General features: G+C 39.6%; 1 long non-coding RNA gene across 1 annotated transcript in view; it reads left to right on the top strand.

The window, feature by feature from the left end:
* Window positions 1–11,612, top strand: part of LOC129672894 (uncharacterized) — a 79,562-nt gene that overhangs the window by 22,320 nt on the left and 45,630 nt on the right. The gene's annotated exons all lie outside the window — the stretch shown is intronic.

Raw genomic sequence — 11,612 nt, 5'->3', positions numbered from 1 at the left:
AAGGAAGGAAGGAAGGAAGGAAGGAAGGAAGGAAGGAAGGAAGGAAGGAAGGAAGATGGAGAGAGAAAGGGTATATTAGATATAAGAAAATAACCAGGCAGTGGTGGCGCATCCCTTTAATCCCAGCACTTAGGAGGCAAAGGCAGGCAGATCTCTGAGCACAGAGTGAGTTCCAGGAAAACCAGGGTTACACAGAGAAACTCTTTCTTTGAGAGAGAGGGGGAGAGAGAGAGAGAGACTGTTGTGCCACCTACAAGTAATCAATTGTTATTTTGTTATCTTTCCTCTGAATTTATTTTCCTGCTGATTGAAACATGGCTTCACTCTTACTCTGTCCTCTTCTTCCCATGCTGTTTGAGCTAAAAGCATTTCCCTTTCTCACTAAAAACAGGTTTATAAGTGTCATTTTGATGAACAAGAGAGTATGATGGTCTTTTAGTCTCTGAGATTAGAATTACTCCATGTTTGTGGAGGTAGGATGATTTAAATACCAAATGTGCTGGTACAATTCAGTCTGACTTACCACACCACTGTGGGTAGAGAGGAGACCTTTCTGTGACTAGGAGAGGCTGAGTAAGGTTGCCTCTAATGGCTTGTCTCCAATCTGAGGTCAGACTGTTGAGTTCTGCCTTTGCTAGGCCAGGAAAGACTCCTACGAGTCCTGAAGGAGCCTCTACTGCAGAGTGGTCCAGCTGGTCAGGCCATCCATCTTCAAAGAGCCACAAACCCCAAACCACTCTTGATAGTCAGCTATCCCAGTCTCTGTCCTAGATGTTGACAAACTAGCAGCTCTCATCTGGTCCTGCGGACACTCAAGCCCAGCATGAGCTTGCTCACCAGAAGTTACTGGGAACTTTTGTGCAGTGTTAAATCACTGGGGTGAGGCACATCAATCATTAGCCACATGGTTGGGCACTATAGCTTGTCAAGGGATAATCTGATTCTTTGAAATGAATCAAATGAGAATGTGCCCATTTTGCTATCTGGCATATGTAATTTCTCAGACTTTGAAAAGTCAAGAGTGCCTTTTGTAGATGGACTAGAAAACATAAAAGCAGGCACTTAATTCTGCTTAGGAGTGGATGACGGATCCCAGGAGTGAATAAGTAACTTGTCAAAAGCATGGAGTACATGATGTGTCATTTGCTTTAACAAGAAAGATGGTGTTTTAGGCAAATAATTCCATATCCAAAAATAATCAAACTATGGGGATCTTTTCTATAAAAGTAACCTCAATTAAGGGTGGACATGCCTTCCATCTTAAAGGAAGTGTTGTGGGTAGATTTCATAGCAGCACTAATTAACCAAGTACATTAGTTATTCTAGTCTGAAGAACGGGATGGTTGAAGGTAACTTGCCCTTGAGTTAGCAATAAAGTCAGTGACTTGAAACAGAAAAGTAACAGGGAAGGGGCAGCCAAAAGGGAGAGGCCGAATGTACAGTTCTGTGTGTATATTTATACCCAACACCTGCTGCTGAGCAGCGGTCGACCTCATTCCACGCGTGCTGTGCTAAAAGCAGCCATTTTATCACAAGTGTGTTAGCATTGCTGCTGTCTGAGATAATGCTTCTGTGCTCATTCTTCCTAGGCTGTAAGATTCCGAAGCCTGTGAAATGTCCCTAATTACAGTATAAAAACATGTGAGACTTTTGTTAGCGTGCAGCCAAGGGCCTTGTCACAGAGCAAAATTTCCTCATTGCTGCAATATGGGGGTTTAACATTTGCCACTATTCTCACCCCTTGGTTGTATGCATGACTTTTTTTTTTCTTTTTTCAGTGCTGAAAATTCCAAACAGTCTTTCACAGTGTCATAGTCTCAACACACACATATACTCTCTGTCTCTCTCCTCACTCTCCTCTCTCCTCTCTCTTTCTCTCTCTCCTCCTTTTCCTCTCCCAACTGTCATTTCTAAAATGGCCACACATACATTATTCATCGGATTGTTTCAGGGCTTTGCTTGATGCTTACATTAAAATAAATTACCATGTAATATAGGTAGTTAATATCACAATGGAGCTGGCTCTTTAAATGCATGAAGGTTTTTAATTGCTCATTTATGAGCATTATTGTTTGATTGTAGAACTAGCTATATAATTTTCAGGTTTGTTTCTATGATTATGCTTTAAACGAAAGTGGCCCAGATTTCATATACTGTGTGAACAAAATAGAAGTTGATAATTAACCCAAGAGCATAGGCTCCACACATGCTATTTTGCTGACACGTTAAAGTGGAAGGGCAGCATTCACACTGGGGAAAAGTTGTCAACTTGGTGCTGCCAACAGATTGTGGAAAAACAAAAAAGAAGGAAACAAAAACCACACTGCATTAAGGAACCAGACACAACACTGGCTTTCTCCTGTCACAGTTTACTGTATTCAGGGTTGGGGGTATCATTCAATTTCGTAGTTACAAAGTAACTATTCTTTTCAGTTTTGCTTCCAAGGGTGAGAGATTGCTGGATCAATAAGGCAAGCATTTCCTAAAGGCACAGAGACTTGAAAATGGAGATCTGCATTAGATTCTGTTTTCTGAACGCAGAGAGGCTCAGAAGAACAGTTTGGCTATGGCAGCCTGAAGGAAAATACCCTGACAGCTTGCTGATTTCAAGTTGTGTGGACACACTCAGCTAAGAAATGCCCACAGCACTGGGGAAATGCCAGGAATTTCAAAGGGAAGCAAAAGGGTTTTGTTCTCCTATGCTCCCCGTGGCTAGGGTTAAAACTGGGAAGGATGGGATTATTTTTCACAAGCAGTCATTTCAGATTTTTCATTCCCGGTTTTAAGATCATGAAACCATTTTGAGTCTGAAGCACTGACAATTTTATTCTGTCATCACAAATGATGCCTGAGGCAGAAGTTGAATTCTATGAGTGATGAGACCACTAGGTTCTTAGTTAAATGCACCTGACATGTTGTGCTTTCAGCTTCACCTGAAATTGATTTTAAACAGGTCAATAAAGATTATAGGCATTATGGAATTGGTGAGAAGTTTTATGATGGCAGAAATACCCCAAGATAAATGGAAAGAGATCTGTCTTTACAAACAGCTTCATTATTTATTATGAAAAAAAACTCACTGTATTCTCAAGATAATTCCAAATATACCTTCAGGACTATAAAAACAAAACAAAACAAAACAAAAAACCTACCTACTTACAACGCTTACCAGAAAGCTATTTTCATTCAAAGTATAGTGACTGACAAACATCCAATGAACTAAATAAAGTAACAGTCAATTCTACTTTCTGAACTATTTATAGTTCTCCTGAGAAAATTTACCAACTCTGAGCAATGTTGAGAAACTATTGAAGGAGAATTCAGCCTTACTATCATTCAGCCTTACCACTGAATCCTACAGGACTACTTGGGTGGAATAAAGATCAATGTCCATGGGATAGACAAATCAACTTTTTAACATCTAACTAGATGAAAAGGATTTCACTTGACATAAAATCCCCAGGGACATCTTTTCCTTTCTTAACACAGAAAATGTATTAGGATTACTGTCATAGCATAGGCTCTCCGTCTTTTTCCACTGCTGGTTGTCAAAGTTTTGTTCACCTTATGTCTTTTTCCTGTACCATGTAGTTAGGCACAGAGATTTGTGAGGAATCCTAAAACCACTTTCCTGTAAATAACAAGGGTTTATAATCACACTGTTGAGTGGGTTTTTCAATTACATTGATAATTGATGGAATACATCTCAAGTGAAAACAAGGTGCCATTGCAATCACAGTACCATTGTAGACAGGAGTCAATGCATGTTTTTCTATGTGTTTATACTGCCCCATCTTTTTATGTTAGGCACACTTTTAGGTAGAAGCGATAGAAAAATGAAAATCTCCATACTTCCCTGAAAACCTCAGAGTCTAGGCAAGAAGAAAGCTTGTAGACAATTTTTGTGAAGCAAACTAGTGAAAAGTCCATGTTCTTCATCCTCTCTGACTCATGCACATGTACAAGACAATTGGAAACACAGGAAAAGCTATTTACTCTGCCTGGAAGAAGAAAGAATAATTTGAGGAAATTACTTGGGAATGGTAATTTAAGGTGAATTACAACAGATATGTGAATGACATTACTAGATATGTGGCATAAGAGAGAGAAAGAGGCAGAAATGTCATAGTAATCTTCAAGGACTTTGAGTGCTGTATTGTAGAAGACCTAACAGACACGTGTAAGTCCAGCTGACCTACTCACTGGATCTTATGCAAAGGTAGAAAAAGATTATAGAATTGATGTCATTTATATTTTAATTTTTTTAATTTATTACAATTTATTCACTTTGTATCGCAGCTGTAGCCTCCTCCCTCATCCACTTCCAACCCACCCTCCCTCCTTCTTCTCCCATACCCCTCCCCCAGTCCACTGATAGACGATATCCTCCTCCCTTTCCATCTGACCCTAGCCTATCAGGTCTCATCAGGATTGGCTGCATTGTCTTCCTCTGTGGCCTGGTAAGGCTGCTCCCCCATCAGGGAGAGGTGATCAAAGAGCCAGCCACTGAGTTCATGTCATAGACGGCCTCTGTTCCCCTTACTAGGGAATCAATTTGGATACTGAGCTGACATGGGCCATATCTGTGCAGGGGTTCTAGGTTATCTCCATGCATGGTCCTTGGTTGGAGTATCAGTCTCAGAAAAGATCCCTGGGCCCAGATTTTTTGGTTCTATTGCGCTCATTGTGGAGCTCCTATTCCTTCCAAGTCTTTCTATATCCTCCTTCTTTCATAAGATTCCCTGCACTTTGCCCAAAATTTGGCTATGAGTCTCAGCCTCTGCTTTGATACCCTGCTGGGTAGAGTCTTTCAGAGGTCCTCTGTGGTAGGCTCCTTACTGCTCCCTGTTTTCTCCCTCTTCTGATGTCTATCCTGTTTGCCTTTCTGAATGAGGATTGACTATCTTACCCAGGGTCCTCCTTCTTGCTTAGCTTCTGTAGGTGTACAGATTTTAGTATGTTTATCCTATATTATATGGCTAATATCCACTTATAAGTGAGTATATAGCATGTGTGTCTTTCTGCTTCTGGGATACCTCACTCAGAATGATCTTTTCTAGTTACCACCATTTGCCTGATTAATAGATAGATCCATACTTATCACCCTGCACAAAACTAAAGTTCAAGTGGATCAAAGACCTCAATATAAAACCAGACACACTAAATCTGTTAGAAGAAAAAGTAGGGAAGAACCTTGAATTCATTGGCACAGGAGACAACTTCCTGAACAGAACACCATCAGCACAGGCTCTAATATCAACAATCAATAAATGGGACCTCATGAAACTGAAAAGCTTCTGTAAAGCAAAGGACACTGTCATCAGAACAAAACATCAGCCTACAGATTGGGAAAGGATCTTCACCAATCCTCTATTTGACAGAGGGCTGATATATAGTATATATAAATAACTCAAGGAGTTAAACAGCATCAAATCAAGTAATCCAATTTTTAAAAAATGGGGTACAGAACTAAACAGAATTCTCAATAGAGGAATATGGAATGGCAGAGAAACACTTAAAGAAATGCTCAACGTCCTTAGTCATCAGGGAAATGGAAATCAAAACAATCCTGAGATTTCACCTTACAACCATCAGAGTGGCTAAAATAAAAAACTCAAGTGACAGCACGTGCTGGAGAGGTTGTGGCAAAAGAAAAACTCTCCTCCATTGCTGATGGGAATGTAAACTTGTACAACCACTTTGGAAATCAATCTGGTGCTTTCTCAGACAATCAGGAATAGTGCTTCCTCAAGACCCAGCTATTCCACTCCTAGGCATATATCCAAAATATGCTCCAGGATACAATAAGGACATTTGTTCAACCATGCTCATAGCAGCTCTATTTCTAATTGCCAGATTCTGGAAACAACCTAGATGTCCTTCAATGGAGGAATGGATACAGAAATTGAGGTCATTTATAATATACTGTAACACATGTTTTGTCATGGAAGAAAGATCATGACGTCTTTATAATGAGATTGGTTTATCCAGAGGAGATAGACAACCTATTGGTGATACTGTAGAGTTGGTTAAAAGTTTGGAATAAATGTAGGCAAACATCTATCCCAAAGTTTGAAAGTTAACAAGTCATGTATTCTCTCCAGAAATCCTTAGTTGATATGCCTCCCCCAGAAGGCTCTATGTTATGCGCTACTTTTCTTGTATTTGTATAGGATTGATTCATTGAACTGTTAGGATTGACAATGATAAAGCATAAGGTGAGATATCAGAATGGCAGCTGATATAAAAATCTGATACTTACAAATGGAGGGAACAGCCAGGAGTGGTGACATGCCCTGTAATCCTAGCACTAGGGGAGGCAGAGGCAGAGGCAGGAGGATCTCTATAAGTTTGAGGCCAGCCTGGTCTACAAAGTGAGTCCATGACAGCCAAGGCTACCCAGAGAAATCCTGTCTCGAAAAACCACACACACACACACACACACACACACACACAGAGAGAGAGAGAGAGAGAGAGAGAGAGAGAGAGAGAGAGAGAATGGAAGGAACAACATAGAAGCTGCTAGCATTAGATTCTTTAGTAACAAACAGCTGGTTGAAGAACAGAGGCTTGTATTCTAGCAACTACTCCAATCACTGACACTGACACTGACAATGAGGAATGGTTTTAATAAAATTACTTCCAGTAAAAGTTAAGCACATTTGAATCCTCAGGAGAAATACTTTGAAGACACATTGTAAAACCTGGAGAAACAGCAATGGGCTCATGACATTTATAGACCTTGAGGATGAGAGAAATAATTGATATGTATTTTAAAGTAGAATATTTTTATTTGTAGAAAGTTAATCTCTGAATTAGGATCTTCCTTCCTTCCTTCCTTCCTTCCTTCCTTCCTTCCTTCCTTCCTTCCTTCCTTCTTTCTTTCTTTCTTTCTTTCTTTCTGTCTTTCTTTCTTTTTTCTTTCTTCTTTTGAACTAGGAATTTTCTGTGACTATTTAATAACTGTCTTTCCAAAGCTTGTTGCTTCCCGATTTGCTAATTTTTCACAGGGCAATGCAATTTGCTTTTTTGTAACCGTATAAACAGAGTTAAAGCCTCAGATTACTGTTGTAACCCCTTTGAAGCTTTGGTTTTAAATCAATGACTTGTGACAAGCAACAGAGATACAATTCTGGCAAAAGAAATCTTTTGGTTTTCCTTCTCCTGATCCAGAAGGGTTGCTCCGTGTAATCACTAAAAAATGACTGCCATGTCAGAAAGTCCCTTCTTTCAATAACTCCCTTTAATCTGTTGGATCTCAGGAGTTTTGTCTGGGTGTGGAACTTAGTAACTACTGGCATCTATTTTTCAAGTTCTTAAGTATCTATAAATATTGTGTCTAGTTCTTTGCATAGGGTAATGGAGTGCTATAATATACTAGTTTAATTAAAAATGCTTCATTGAAGATGTTTTATCTTGCGGCAAATTGATTTTTGTGGCTTCCAAGGAGATAATTATACATCCAATTTCAGGACAATTTGGCTATTGTGTCCTTTCTACCTAGTGGGATTTTCTGATGTTTGATTTGGTGTGGGTTGCTGTTAGCAGAATTTTGTTACCTGTGAAGCCTTTGATTCATCTTAAACTTTATGAAAACATAAACATTTTTAGGTGTTCCCAATACACACATGTATATGGCCTCTAAGTATGTATTATTTGTTACTTCAAGAAATAGTTAAGAAGTGATTATATTTTGTAAACGTTTTGATAAATTTCAGAGTAAATATTTATATTTTAAATGTGCTTTTGCCCCATTGGTGATTGGCAGTATCACCAAGTATCTCTCATTGCTCACCAAGTATGGATGTCATGCTGGGTAGTAACTCTTCCAAACTTTCTCTTATCCATAATGGGAATGTACAGACTTTTACATGGAAAAAATCAAAGAGAAAATTGGAAATGATAATAATTAAAAATTTTTACTGTGGTGGTTTGAATGAAAATAGCCTCTATAGGCCCATAGGAAGTGGCACTATTAGGAGGTGTGGCTTTGTTAGAATTGGTGTGGTCCTTCCTGGAGGATGTAGGCCACTGGGGAAAGCTTTCAGATTTGAGGTGCTCAAGCCAGGCCTAGTGTCACTTTCAACAACCTGTCCAGCACCATGTCTGCCTGCACATGGCCATGAGGCTCACCATGGCCATAACTGACAAAACCACTAAAGAGTAAGCAATCCCCAATTAAATGTTGTCCTTTTATAAGAGTTGCCATGGTCATGGTGTCTCTTTACAGCAATGGAAACCCTAACTAAGATAAATACCCTACAGCAGAAAAACGCTTTTAGCATAGATTCTAATACAGGCAACATCTTTAGCCTGGATCTATAAGTAAAGCTCATGAATGTCAGTAGTTAAATGAACACTTTAAAAAGATGATTATTTACAAAAGAATAAATAAGTTTTGAATTTCCTATGCAGGCCTTGGGACTGTGATTTCTTTAATCAAATTAGTAAGTACATTAAGGGTCTGAGCATCTGTGATAAGACCATTGGTCTTATAGAGTTGGGACTCAATCTGTACCAGGTGTCTGTAATACTTTTAAAATAAAAGGACATGTTGATCTAAAGACACAGGAACATTTCAACCCCATAAAAACTAAAAGGAAGTAAACATGTTGGGTGTGATTTCATTGGGGATAAATGTATAGATTTTGTTGTTTGAAATATTTTCTTGTCTTTTTCCATGTAGCACTTGTGCTATCTTTTATGAAAAAGTAATTATGATAAAAACAAAAAATGGCCAAATGGGCTTTTCTGAGCAAGCAGAAACTCTGAGGATACAAAATGTGATGATTTTAGACATGTTGCCAAATGATAAACATTGTTGCCTGACTTAAGAGTTTCCATGGCTAAAATCAGGCAAAAGCCAACACAAAGTAACAAACAAAAAAACAAAAATAGTATTTTCGTTCTATTCCATGCAGGTATTTACTGAGCAGTTTCTACAGCATTGCTTGGAACTACCCACAGACTATGGAGTTAGTTTTACTTCCACATATTGTGAAATAATTGGATTTTTCATTGATTGCTGGTAACTGTTGTGTTAACCCCCAAAGCACTGCGTTTTCTACTGTGTGCTGTGGATTCTGATGTTACTGTTTTTGATAGCGAATTGAGCCATTGACAGGTTCTGTTTGGATGTCACCATCTGTGTGGCACATAGAACAAAGAATATGATTGCAAAGTTTACTTTTGGGCATCTTGTTCATCTGCAGGCTCTGAACATCATTCAGTATACTGGGACCTGAGAATGCATTTCTAGGATACTTGTTTTGGGTATACAGATTCCAGAGAATTCTGAGGTCCCCACATCACCCAAAGTCCACAGTTCCACCCCTGCCTTTATGATTCCCACAGTGGGGAGGAACTCAAGGTTAGTGATGTTCAAAAGGCAACTTCATTGTCTCCCTACCAACAGTCTTATCACCTTGAATCCTTGGTTGGAGAATAGCAGTGAAGCATGTTGTCTGGCCCTGTGACTGTCAAGACGGGAGAGGCTTGGGACAATGTGGAGGGAGGAGGAAAAGGAACCACAGGCTCATGTGCCTGTGTCAGCCACTGTGTTCTCTTTTATTGACACCACATCTTTCCTCGTCTTCTCACTGGAACTAATTAAAAAGGCCCTTGGGTTAATGTGTGGCACAGCTTTAGCCCTTCTAAATTGTAGAATCGTATTGAACTATCTGGCTCCTAGGGACTTTTTCATGCAATGCACTTGTGCCAGGCACTAAAGGCAATAGAATTAAGGTTTCACATATATTCCTTTTAACATCAAGGAGCTTGTACTTGTTTGAACAGGCAGGAGATGGAAAGAAAGCAATATGAAACAATTTGGGCGATGTCAGTTTTACTGACCAGGGACAAAATGCTAATGTAGAAGTAATCTAGGGAGGGAGTTATGAATTTAATAAAAAGAAACACATTATTTGGCTTATTCTAATCAACTTAATTGGATAATAGGAAGAGTCCCAACAATCCGTTTAATACTAAATAACGGTATTAATGTATTAATGTTCAGAGCAACACTCAGACCTCTAGAGGAGGACCTCTAGAGTCCTCCTTCCTTGTCTGGATACTTATAATAGGGTGGGCACTGCAGGTCGGATCTTACAGGTCTCCCAGAGGCCAACGTGTTAAAGGCTTCGTCCTCAGCCTGTGGAACTATTGCACGGTGGAACTTTTGCTGGGTCATTAAGTTAACGTACATATATATATATATATATATATATATATATGATTCCTAGAGAGCTGTATATATGTGTATATATATAATTGTCATATATATATGTATATATATATATGACAATTAGAAATGCTCTAATATTCCTTTGCTGCAACTGGGATTGAAGTCCACTGAACACAGTGTAGTGTTAGAGAATTTAATGCATAGAAGCTGTTTCCCAGTCACCAGCAAAACCCTGGTGTCCTTGATTACATCCACACTTGGTCCTATGGACCTCTTGCTCCTTTAGGCTGCTCTCCTGGTTTACTGACTCTGACGGTTGCTCTTGGTGGTCATTTGACTGCATCCGAAATCAGCTAAAAGGCAAGCTGTGAGAGATTTTCTTGATCCAGTTGTTTGAAGTGAAGAGATGCACCCTGCATGTGGCCACCGATAAAAGGAGATAGAAGAAAGAATCTTTGCCTTGGCCTGGCCGCCCCCAATCCGACTGGTACATTCATCTGCTGTGTTGTTGTTAACTCTGCTGGCTGTGCTCTGGCATCCCTTTCCTGAACGTCAGAAACCAGCTCTTCAGACTTCTGATGTGGACTGAGGAGAACAGCAGCTCTCTAGGAATCCTCCAGGCCTCCAGTGCCAGACTGGAGCTGCAGAGCCATCCATCCCTGTAAGTGAGAAACTATGGATTGTCCCTGGCCTCTCAGTACAACACAGCTATTGTTGGACTATGCACACTGTATCGAGCAAGCCAATCTAAACTATTTCCTTCTTGACAAGTGTGGAGGCACACACCTTTAATCCCAGATCTCAGGAGGCAGGGGCAGGCAGGTATCTGTGAGTTTGAGGCCAGCCTGGTCTACTTAGAACATTCCAGGACAGAGAAACCTTGTCTCAACAAACAAACAAACACACAAATAAATCTAAAAAGTGAAAACATCCCCTTCATATATGTGAGTGTGTGTGTGTTCATTCTATCAGTTTTGCTTCTCTGATGAACCCTATTTCTAGGTGGACAAGTATACAGTTCTTGTTTAAATATAAAGTAGTGCTAACTTGGTAACTAGTTCTAGGATAGGACAGAAGAAAGCCCAAGAGAGACAGGCATTGATATCTCCAAAGCAGGAATTTAAAAATACCCATTATATTTAACTTCAGTCATTAAAGATTTTAAGTGCCTAGAATGGGATTAAAACTACCCATTTCTGGGATTCTGGCCCCAATTCAGAAGATAGTAAATGACTAAGGAGCTGTCTGGGAGATGGTGTCTATACTTCTGATATCAGGCTTGGCCTCAGAAGGCAATACCTAATGCAGGGCTCAAGGTCAAGCACAGTTATGATATTATGGTTTCCTTTCAACCCTTTTCTCCCTAATAACACTCAGTGATTTTTTTAGACTAGCAGTGAAGGTATACCATTTTGTTTCAAAAGCTGTT

This window comes from Psammomys obesus, unplaced genomic scaffold, assembly GCF_907164565.1.
Source record: "Psammomys obesus unplaced genomic scaffold, mPsaObe1.curated_primary_1811, whole genome shotgun sequence".
Taxonomy (NCBI): Eukaryota; Metazoa; Chordata; class Mammalia; order Rodentia; family Muridae; genus Psammomys; species Psammomys obesus.
The sequence above is the reverse complement of the archived record's forward strand: the minus strand, read 5'-3'. Positions and strand labels throughout refer to the sequence as shown.